This window comes from Odocoileus virginianus, chromosome 25 (assembly GCF_023699985.2).
Source record: "Odocoileus virginianus isolate 20LAN1187 ecotype Illinois chromosome 25, Ovbor_1.2, whole genome shotgun sequence".
Taxonomy (NCBI): Eukaryota; Metazoa; Chordata; class Mammalia; order Artiodactyla; family Cervidae; genus Odocoileus; species Odocoileus virginianus.
The window spans coordinates 12,017,322-12,029,522 of NC_069698.1; the positions used below are offsets into that span (position 1 = coordinate 12,017,322).

Consider the following 12,201-nt stretch of genomic DNA (forward strand, 5'->3'; position numbering starts at 1 on the left):
GGAGTGGCACCACCCAGCAAATAATCTTGCCTTATGCTTGAACTGCAAGGAGATCCAACCAGTCCATCCTAAAGGAGATCAGTCCTGGGTGTTCATTGGACGGACTGATGCTGAAGCTGAAACTCTAGTACTTTGGCCACCTCATGTGAAGAGTTAACTCATTGGAAAAGACCCTGATGCTGGGAGGGATTGGGGGCAGGAGGAGAAGGGGATGACAGAGGATGAGATGGCTGGATGGCATCACCGACTGATGGACATGAGTTTGAGTAAACTCCGGGAGCTGATGATGGACAGGGAGGCCTGGCGTGCTGCAATTCATGGGGTCGCAAAGAGTCGGACACGACTGAGTGACTGAACTGAACTGAACTGAACTGATGTAGTTAGGTATTCAGAAGGCTCATATTTAATATCAGTCTCCCACTGGGGGTTCATCCTGAGCCTTACAAACAGCTACAGAGTTGAGCCTAGTAATACTGTGTGTGCGCGCGCGTGCTTCTTGGAACAACCTATAGGGATAGGGAAAAGCATATTTAGAGCCTCTCATGTACCATCACTGCATTTTGTCCCCTCATCCCTTTTTTTCTTTTCATGTTGATCAAGTTTCTCTTGTGTGCTAAGCATCGAAGGTGCAGAGATAAGCAGCACATGAATCCTACAAGGGGATCACTGTCTTATACAAAGTGTGGCCGTGACAGGGCTGTGCATAGAACACTGGTGGGCGTGGGGAGATGCACATGTGGTCAAGACGGGCCGGGTGCAGGCAGGTCTTTTCAGAGGGGAAGTTTGCTGATCTGAATCTCAGAGGAGGAGTACAAATTAAGTCAGTAGATCAAATGGGGAATGCCCTGGCAGAGAGGGAAGATCAAGCACAAAACTACAACGTAAAGCAGAATGTGTCCATGTGGAAAGACCTAGACCTTCTTTCCTCTTTTGTCTTTGGCACAGCACAAAGGAAGGGCTCAGAGTGTAATTATTTTCTACATACAAGCTTCCCCTGCTCTCTGAAACCAGAGCATGCGTATGAAATCTTTCATACGGCAAAATGGGGTTAAGTGAAGAAGCAGCTACCTTAGGACACATCTTGTTAATGGATGCAAAAAAATAAATTCAGAATAAGCACAGATGCTTACAGACACGGTTCAGAGATATGGCAGCTTGATGCTGAGTGTAATTCCTGGGGAAGGAGCTTGGCAGCGCTGAATGCTATTAGGTTGGCCAAAAAGTTTGTTTGGATTTTCAATACCATCTTACGGAAAAATGTGAATGAACTTTTTGGCCAACCCAACATTGTTGCATTCCCCCCACTCCCCCTCATAAAGGTGAAAATCTTTGGATTTCTTTGGATTAGCAGAAACAGGTAGTAATATAGCTCTTTCATAGAAGTGAAGTGGCATAAAGTGAACTTTTGGAAAGGGGGGGTAGCTATACACCCTCAAATAGGTTAAGCAGCAGGTATGAAGACAATTGACTTGTCTAGGTGACTCACGTGGCTTGGAGCCTCCGTTAAACTGTCTTTACTCTCTTCACCTGGGTACGGAATACAGCAAGAGTCGAAGAATGATCCAGGGAGCTGGATTCAAGTGTGTTTCACACGCCAGAGTGCCTTTGTTCTAGGCTGCTCCTCATATACTCATGGGAACTTCTCCTGCCTGAGGAATGACATGCTTGCTTGTCACTCTTTTTCCCAGACTCATGCCAAGCAACTTGGGATCACTTGGGGAGAATTTATGGAGAAACCTTAGACCTTATAAATTACCCCAGGGAGAAATGATAGCTTTTTTTGTTTATTTTTCTAGTTACACAGACCTTACTTCTTTGGCTCTGAAATGGAAGCATGCTTTTAGGAAAAAAATACAAAAAAGAAAAAGAAATTAAAATCACAGTATTAAACAAAAAACAGAGCCAGTTGGCAGTGTCTAGGAACAGAGCCATTGGAATTCTCTCACTTTCTTTATGAGTCAGAGGTAGTGACACAGCAGTCGATATTTTTTCTTCCTTTTATGATATGACGAGACCTCAGGAGAGGCACCATGAAGGAGCAGGAAGCCTATGGCCTTTGGAGCATGACTGGGATGGGAATCCTGGCTCTGCCACTTCTAGCTGGGTGACCCTGGGCAAGTTGCTTGACCAAACAGACGCTCCGTTTTTCTCATCTTTGAGCTGGGAATGATAATACCCAATACTTGTACTGCTGATGTAAGAAATAGAGATGATGAGAGCAGGATAGTGTCTGGTTCTGTGAGCCACTTACTAGGTAGTGTCTATAACTGTAACTAGAAATGATGAGTTTGAGTTTTTCCCTTGGGTGACTGTGAACTTATTTTCTTAAAGGAGAGGATGCTACACTGCAACGCTTTTGGGATACTGGCCTCCAAGCATGATCTTTGTCAAGGGGAAAGAGATGTCCCAGAGTAGAACCCTAAGAGAGGTAGTCAATCTGATACGGGTAGGAGGTCTGAGTGTCATCGGTAAGCCAATAAGCCCTGATGTAGCAAGATATACTAGAATAGCAGTGCGTTCCTATTCCAGGAATTAGCTCCCTATTGATGGTGATAAAGTAAATTCTCAAGAAAAATGTTTGGTTAATGATCTTGATTAATTAGTGGTGTTTATGTTGAACAGCTCAGGGATTGTTGAGCTAATTCATGAAATTATCCAGGCTGCCCATTTACTGACTTATTACTCATTATTGGCCATTTCTCTATTTGTAACACAATATCCTGACACTGAGAAAGATGAGGGAAGGAAGAGATCATTTCAGTCTACCCAATATTCTCCCCACTCCCCCTATTTCCTTTCCTTCTTCTTCCTATCACTCCCTCCCCTCTTTTTCTCTCTCATTTACTGTTTAACTATTGGTAAATTATTTTAACATTTTTGCTGTTCTTATCATAAAGAACTTAGTCATGGGGCCAAGACATGTTCACTTGCTTCTTTTCTCCCCTTTTCAATTGGGTTTGGAAATCACATTGGGATTGTTTCTTACTTTATGGTTTGACATAGCACATAATCTATACTGACACTCCATGCATATTACATATTAACTGGTAACACTGAAAATATCATGTCCCAGTAAGTCTTGGAATAATTTAACCTGAAAACAGTTGAGGCTTGTGATTCCTAAACTGTCCCATAAAATACCAGACCCGAGAGATACCCTCAGGTTGAGAAGATTTGTCATCGAATGTGTTGGGCACACACTATTTACTGTAACTTTTTTGAAGAATGAAAATACACAAGAGCATATTAAGGTCTTTATAAAATCTTGTAAGTAAAATTGTAAAATAATAAGCAATTGGTAAAATTACTTGTATTAATTATAAAATAATAAGTAAAATTGGTCATGTTATTTCATTGAGTATTTCTAAAGTTTATTTGACCACAGAACCTTTTTCTGTATAAACATGTTAATATCCCATATATTACTGGTTTTGAAACACACTTTGGAAAATGCTGAAGAAGTGGCATTTAGAAATTTTATACTATAACAGTCACTATTAAAAATATCTTTCTCCAGTAAAACAATTTTAAAAATCACAAAAACTTTTTTTTCTGTATGAAGAATTTTTTTGACTGGTGTCAAGATAATGAATAGGTGAACATATAGGCCTCTTGAGACTCTCGAAGTCATAGTTTATTTATTGTTTCTTTCCCTTTTTCTACTTACCCTAGGCCTTATCTGGCCCCTTGAGACATGTAATATTGTCCTCTGTACCATAAGAAATAAAAATGCTCCTAGTGTATCTTGGAAAATTATGTGCTTGTTTGGCACTGTATTCCATTTTAACTTGTTTTTTTGTAAATGCCAAGAGCCATCACCAGGTGTCCTGAGTACAATCCATTAACTATGTATGCTTAAGTAGCACCATTCTGTAAAATATTTGGCAAGACCTTAATTGCCTCTAAAGAGAGTGGTTCTTTGAGAATTGTTCTTCTATTCAAGATAAGTAAATTAAGGCACAGAGATGATCAAGGCCCCAGAAACAGTCGAGGTATTCTGGGGACTAAAACACTGAAAATTCCTAGAATAGAGGAGTCTCAGGCCACATGCATACCAACTTCACAGCTTCATCTCTGCTGAGATCTCTAATAGTCCTAGAGAGAGGATTGCTCTGTTTTCCTGTAAATGTCGTAATTTTTACAAAGCAAGCTGCCCTTTCCTGGTATGCCAGGGATTTTGTTTTTAATGGTCCTAATTGATCTCTCTCCTCTAGAGGGTTCTGAATTTTGCAATTGTCTCAAGTCTTAGCAAGCCATTCCCACACCACTGTGCAATGGAAATGTTCAACAGAAAGGTATTCACTTCGGTCTAGGCAAGACTCTGACTGCTGCCTGGAGAAACGAGGATCCTGGAGTGCAGGTTCTGAGCCATCTTGATTGGACAAAGCCTCTTTGGCCCATTTCCGCCTCCCTCTTTCTTGCATTTCCCTTCCCCTCTCCTGGGGACCAGGAGTTGATCCTGGCAGGACGCTAGGGCTTCCCTTTGGAACCCAAGAGGTTTTCTCAGCCCTTGACTCTGTGCTTGTCTGCTGCTGACCCCCAACTGATGTGGTTTATTTATTGCTGAATTGAGCATTTAGTCCTGAACGTTTAAGTCTTGGCTGGTGGTGGCCTCGGAAAGAACATTTTCTAAGATTGCCATGGTTTTCTTTCAAATAAACTCCTACATGCCTGGACATTTCTGGCATTGCTGAAATGCAGGTGATTTATTTGTAGAGGCTTAAATTGGGATTTTTTTTTTTTTAAAGGAAAACCAGCAATGTGGTATCCTCCTGTGCTACATTTTAGCCACTGGTTGTAGAGGACACCTTGTGCTGTCTTTTATCAGGAAAATGAAAATCTGAAGGCACCCTCTGGGAACAAATCAGTTTTCTGTTTTGAGACACTCAACCCCCCGGCTCCCTCTACTGGTCAGTAACCTGCCTCCCCACTCACGGGACAGCAGGGGACTGGTGTCAGCTGGGGGCTAGAAGGGGACCTGGACGTGAAGTTAGGGACTGTGGATCCAAGAGCCTGTTTTTGCTGCAGATCCTTTATCTTCTTTCACTCTTCCTACCTCAAAAGTCTTGGTCACCCAAGCCTCAAATTCTTAGCTCCACCTAGCGTCTCCCTTCCTGTATTCCTCAGGCTTGTCTTGTCTGTGCCCTTTAACAAGAGGCCACTTGTCTGGCTTTATAGCACGGATGAACACTATGACCTCTGGATGGGAATAACTGTGAAGTACAGATCTTCAAAGAAATATAATAATGCACAGTCATCGCTTTGAATTTATGAACCAAGTTTAGATTTATCTTTAGCGTGCATGCGGTATGATAGAGGAAACATGCTAAATGGGATGGGAGCTCACAAAATATCTCCCAGCTGCCCCAGGACAACACTCCTCAACTAGCTCTGAAGGTCTGCTGTCCTGCTGTTGAACTGAGGGCAGCTGTGGCTTAGCCATGCCACTGCCGGGTGGCCAAATGTCTTTCTAAATCGGCCATAGTTCCCTAATACATGAAACCTTAATGGTGGCCCAGAATTTCAGCAAAACAGCTGTTTTATCTAGCTAACAGAGAGGACTAGAAAAGCTCCCCAACAGGCTGATACATTTTGTTTCCTGAAGAAGCCAACAGCTGACATCCACACCCAGGCCTATTCAGTTAGTTGGAAAAGTAGTGCATGAAGTGACTAATTGTCTTTAATCTCAGCACATCAAATGATGCCAATGCCTAAATATCCTGAGATGTAAACACATCAAGAGAGCTTAAGAAAGACAGTCTTCAAGAAAGACTTACTTAAAAGTATGTTTTCACAGTGAAGCTTAGTCACGGACCATATAAATTTTAACATACAATAAACCAATTTCAGAAACACAATGACTATTTCAAAGTTTTGCAAACAATTGTCAGGCATGCTTTAGAGGAAAGTGAAGAAGCATCTGAGGTAACATCTTTCTCTTTCTCAGTAAGTTCTTTCTAGAAAAGACACAAGAATATTCTTTTCTACCTTTATCACGTTCCACATTGGGGTAACTTTATGTATTATGAAAAGTTGCATTTTTATCTTAGCAGAGAGCATTTTGATGTCATGATATCCATGGAGTTAGTACTCTGGGTCAGGGTCAAGTTTAAAATGAGGTCAATGAGGTTCCATTCTCAGCAGAAGTCCAGTTAAGGGTTAAGAAGAGTTTTAATAGATGTAAAATTTATAAAGCTTTCCCCCATGTGAGCCATTCTTAATATTGTACTATACAGAGAGAAGTCTGACCCAAATAGGGTTTTACTTTCCAAACATTTGAGTGGGTCTTAGCTCTGACAATCATGTTTAAAAAATCTCTTCTCTGGAGTTTCTCCCTCTTCTGTTTTAGAGGGATGGATCCTCTTACCTGCACTATCTTCTCTCTATACTCTTGACCCCTTGATAATCCCTCTCTGGTGTCATAACACTTCTCATGCCTACACCCCTTAACCAGTATGTTCCTTAATGGTCCATTATGCATATTTTGTCCTTTCTTTCATTAAAGACCTGAGGAGATCCCAGGTATATTGATAACACACTGTCAATGTGATGTGAGAACAGGAAGGTTATGCTGTAAATCATCACATAAAAATAATACATTTGTTCTGTCATGGAAAAGCTGGAACTCAATCTTAAGCCTGCTGCAAAAAATAGCATTATTCCTAGAACTCAGGCAAATGTACGGATTAATGAAATCTCTGTAGGCAGGGAAATGACTCAGCCATTGATAAGGCTAAATGAAGTCTCCTGCATTACTTAAAGCACCAGGGAATCGCACCAGGGAATCTTAAATTTGATATACAAGGGATCTGAGTCTCTGTAAGTACCTATAGACTTGTAAGGATTTTTATGGAAGGAGTTAAGAAATATGGATATTTTATACTTAGCCTTTTTTTTTTTTTTTTTAAATCACTCACTCACTTTCTCAACACAGGTTTACCAAGCAGCTATTACATATAAGACCCCGGAATGAAGAGAAAAAGGCCATAAGGTGCCTGTGATGGAGACAACCAGTGACTTCACTCTTCACAAGGGATTGTACCAGTGTTTCTAAATGTTCTGCAGGAGGGGTACAGCTGAAGCCCCAATACAGGTTTTTGAGAACTCTGTATTTCATGTTTCAACAGAATTCTCATCACAGTCAGAGACATCTTAGATACACACTCTATGGGGAAGACACATTACAGTTATTCAAAATAGAGTGCTGATCAGAGAGTTCGGTCATACGAACTCCAGTCCTGCTTCTCCTGCTCCTGTCTGGGTGACCTTAGAAAAGACATCAACCTCTCTGACTCTTCTCATCTGTAAAATTAACTTTGTTAAAATTAGCTCCAAGGATTCTTTCAGCCTTTGTACTGTGTGATTCCCTAAATAAATTTTTAAACCCCCAAAAGTTAGACTAGAGCCTAGATAAATAAAACTGCTTGGAAGCTTCATTTCAGTTTGGAGGCATGTAGCAAGTTTAAATTACCTATCTTCTAGGTATAGGGATTAAGATTTGGAAAAATGTAAAGGTTTTTTATTTGTTGGAGTGAAAATCTACACCTGTTTAAGATAAGTATGAGACTTTTGATAATGAGAAATGCCACCGCTATGAGGTACTCCAGAAACTATAAGATCTATAAGGATTGAAAAGAGATTTCTTTCACTGAAAGAAAAAAAAGGAGGTAGCACAAAGAGGCATGACTGCATCTGTAAATCCTGTACCGAAGGAGAGAAGGACAGCTTTCACTTTCCAGGAAGGACAGTGGGAATGAGCCCCAAATTAAGAGGGGATTGAAGGTAGACCATCAGTGTGTTTTAATATTTTACATAATCAGTTATAGGTGTCCACAATAGCTTTTGCTGTTATATTATACTGAGAAGTGAGAATTCATTATTATTTTAGCAGATTACTCTATGATCAGTTTTTGGGAACATTTTTGTTTCAGTCACTTCAGTTTGATTCCTTGCAATTTCAACAGCTTTGTGGATTTGCGTTCACAGGGCCCCCAGATTATAGACATTCCGACCGTGTGTGGCTCCCTTTAGCCCTCTCGTTGCAAATCTATTTTCTTGAAGATAGACTATAAAACCTCCTTCCTCAAACAGCAAATGTAGTTCCCAAGTTGATAGTGGAATGTCTAATTAGTGGCTTCTCTGTTGGTGCTGAAATGTGGTTACTATTCTTTCCCAGTCTTCACTCCTTGGGTCTCTGCAAAGGGGAAGTTTAGCAGAGCTCTAAATTAGTACTTGGGGGTGTAAACTGATATTAATGATTGTCAGGTCATTGGAAGATCTTTTTCATTATATCCTTAGCATTTTGAAACAACCTGTAAGCTGGCCTTTTTATGTTTTAATTTAAATTTTTAGATGCTTTGGGTAGTAAGGGGTTCTTTTTTACACAATGCTAAAGTGATTCTCTAAATTCCACAGGGCACTCATTCTTCTCTCTGTATCTGTTTTTTCCATTTCACTCAGTAGCTAGAACAATATAACTCTCAGAAGACTGCACTCTAGTCTTGAGATCTATACTTTCCTTGAGTTATGCATATGGATGTTCATGGGGGCCTGGTGGAAGAGAATGAAGCCAAGGCTTGAAGAAAGACCTGATTTTCAGAGGGTTACTTGGAGGACCAGAGATTGGCAAATACTGCTGCATCTCAATCATGCTACAGGTTGCCATATCACAGTTGAAGACCATGGATGGGGAGGAGTAGACAGTTGCCTCTAACTTCAAACTTTCAAATAGTTACTGAACGTTGGGCCCTTTGAGAGAGTTAGAGGTGGACTTGTTGACATGAACAACCCATTAGTTAAAAATGTGTTCTGAGGCTTTTTATATTCATAATGTAGCTTTTATTATAAAATTATAACTGTCAAAGATCTATGGGTTTTAATGTGGGGCAGACCTGAAATCATGTTGGTCTTTAGAAGGGCTGTTCTTTTCTGTTACAGAAGGGTATAGTAGAGATGAATCTTAAATTATTAGAAATACTATCACTGATTTAAAAACAACAACAATGGCAGATATGGATTTTGTTCCCCGTATTCCACATAAAAAAGCGCAAAAAGAAGTCGCATTTGTTACAGAGATTCTGGGCTTTCTCTCCTAGGGCACTTTCTAAGAGCAGCTCTGCCCAGCTTCCCCTCTCAATTCTCTGCTCATTCCATCCCCCTCTCCTTGATTCTTGTTTCACAAATGGAATTAAGGTAGGATATACCTTCTGATCATGGGAAGAGTACTGTTTTATAATTTGGGGAATAGAGGATCTAAAATGTGTGTTCCCCTAAATGTAACAGGCCCTCCAGATCAACCAAGCACCCTTCCCAAGTGTCTCTAGTGAAACATGCAGTCACTTTTCTTTAATAAGAAACATTAAAGGAGTCATTCACATCTTGCTGGAGTGGTATGGGGTTGGTATGGCCATGAACCAACCCAATCCAGGGGCAGCTATACGATGGCATAGACAAGACTCATGCCTCTATACCCTGTGCAAAGGGGGAGCCATTGCGGGGACTCCATGAATCCCCACCACTGATTTTTCTATAAACTTAAGGGGGAAACTATGGGGAAAGTATCATTTTTAGTGTCTGGTAAAGACCCCTGGGAAAGTGAGGTCATGAGCAGTCTAGGATGATCTCATCCAGTTATTTAGGGTGTTGAATGTGATGGCACATGGGGAGAGAGGTTTCTGTGAAATGGTTCATAGCTGGTAGAATGGATTAACTGCCAGGAAAAGCAGAAGCAAACCCTGGGGGAACACTTTTCATCCCCACATTTAGGAATAACAGGGAGCTCTTTTACACTGGCAGCACTTTTTTTTTTTCCTCCCAGAAAAGATAACTTTCCTCAAGGGGATCTGGTGAATGAAGCAGTGTATTTTCACCCTTGTGATGATGGGTGTGAATCCGGCACTTACATAAAAGAGGAATTAGCTTGGACATACCACACACTTGGTTTGGCCCGGTCCCATACCTGTGCTCTTGTCATGGTTGATTACACACTTACAGCAAATATGAAGCAAGCATTCTGCACTGTGGCTTGAGATAAAAGGTATTTTAATATGCTCAGGTCACATATTATCATGGCCAATAGTAATTTTATATCATTTTCTTAAAGGAAACCGTACTCCTCATAATAATTTTTTCCAATGAAGCAAAATTTCACATGACAGAAAGTTTTACATATAACTTTTTCATTTGAATAATAACATTGAATCCTCTCCATGCCAAATAGAAAATTTAAATCTCTTTATTATTTCTTTTGACATGCAAGCGATAAGGAGGAAAGGTTTGGAAGACCCTCAGTTAAACTTCTAATGATTCTAATTTCTTTAAGAGTTGAAGAATGTTTTACAGCTTTGAAGACTTTTCCTTTTTCAAGTGAAACAATATAAACAAACCAAAAAAAAAAAAAAAAAAGGAAAACTTTTCCTCTCTTACTTTAAGAACCTTGAGGGCTGAAACAGTGGTTTGGTTTCCTGACTGCCAGCTTTGGTTTGCCGTCTCTCAGCTGTCTTGTGCAATTCCCCAGAGGAAATATTTGAAGAGGGTTTTTCTCCCACATGAGAGAGTTTCATCCCACACAGCCCGCAGATTCTGACTGCAAACTTCATGGACTAAGTGTCTGGTTTTCCAGAAGTAGCTGCGGAGGACGTTTTTCCTTCACAGGTGCATGGCACATATTCTCAGACCTCAGAGATCAGGATGTAAAGTCTGAAGTCTTTAAAAATGAGAGTAGCTTAAAGACTCTATCTCTCTGCCAGTTGGGTCCATTTTTATTAGGTAAAGGCAAAGAGGGTGACAAGCAGGGATCAAACTTCCAAAGCCTTCGAGCTGATCGTTCTTTACAACCCTCGGGTGTAAACAGAAGTATTGGATAATCTGCCCTGTATTTTTCTCTGACTGTGAAACACATTGAAATGCTTTATGTTTAGGTGTGTGTCTAGAAATTCGTGAAGTTCTTTTATACACTTTTCTATTCCAGCACAATTCTCATTTTAGGACGACTTGAAAAGACAACTTTGTGCTCTCACTGTTGTGCTGTAGCTTGTCAATTTGGATTTGTTCTTTCCTATCTACAGCCACCTGATCATGGTCTCTGGGCAAAGGGTACCCGCTGGCATCATTTTTTCCAAGCACTTAAACCTGGAAAGATATTTTTTAAAGGACTCACAGAAGCTGTCTTGGGGGTTTGGAAAACATGGCAAAATTGTTAGCAGACCTTTGTGCTATTTTTAGGAAACTAATTGTGTTCTTTTAAAGTACATTTTTGACAATGGGACAGAGTTTTCCTTGCCCCCACTATTAGGTGAAATATTTACAATGAAAAGCGGTCAGGAAAACACCCCAAACAGATACACTTTAACCTCGGCGACAGCCAGCAACCCGGGGCAAAAGTGATTTAAAAGGAGAAAAGGTTTTTGCAATATTTATGCTGCTGTTTCTGCCCCGAACGAACTTTTATTTTACCGTTCAAACAGAAGTTTGTTTTCAAACCAGTTGCTGGTTTAAAGGAGCAGCCGATCTGGCATCCATAAGGATTAGCTCTAACCAAACAGTAAGCACGTTGACCAGGGGAAAACTGTTTCCCCCGGAGCAACCCCCAGTAGGTCAGATGCCTGCAGAAGTGTTATCTTACCTTGAGCACGTAAGATCCAGGAGAGAGGCTCGGGGGCTCCCGCAGGAGAGGACCGGGAAAGTGCTCTGATCCGCTGCGGGTAACATGCACTTGGCTTTTATGGGCAGGTGGGAGGAGCCGCTCCTCATGGTAGGTGGGCAGAGGAGCAGCGGCGGGCGGGCAGCCCCGGGAAGCTGGACACTCTTCTCTGGGGAGGGGCGGGGAGGGCAGAGCCGGGAGCCCGGGAGAGGGAGGAGGGGCGGGGGGGGAGGGGGATGCGGAGCGGAGGAAGCGGTGGAAACGGGAGAGGAGGGAGAAGGGAGAGAGAGAGAGAGACAGGAGAGAAAACTTATCAAGGGATGTAGTCCACAGACAGGGGGAAGATTGGGGAGAAGATGAATAGGAGACCGAGACAGGCCAACGAGCCAGATACGGAGGGAAGGGGGAATTGGATTATTTTCCATTTTGTAGGACATTTTAGATGGTAGTGGTGTTGGGGAGCGAGTTGGGAGTGCCGGAGATAACAATAGGTGTTTTCTGTGAATTCGCAAAGCTAAATAACGGTTCAGGAATGTTTGAAATGTCACAGGCAAGGGGAA

At 41.4% G+C, this 12,201-nt stretch overlaps 1 protein-coding gene across 2 annotated transcripts in view; it reads right to left on the reverse strand.

Moving 5' to 3' along the window:
• The window catches only part of COL8A1 (collagen type VIII alpha 1 chain), a 157,782-nt gene extending 145,968 nt beyond the window's left edge, over positions 1-11,814 (reverse strand). For both annotated transcript variants that reach the window (XM_020916739.2, XM_020916738.2), the window contains exon 1: positions 11,624-11,814. The gene's annotated coding sequence lies outside the window, so the exon portion shown is untranslated. The remainder of the gene's footprint in view (positions 1-11,623) is intronic.
• Positions 11,815-12,201: the final 387 nt, after the last annotated feature.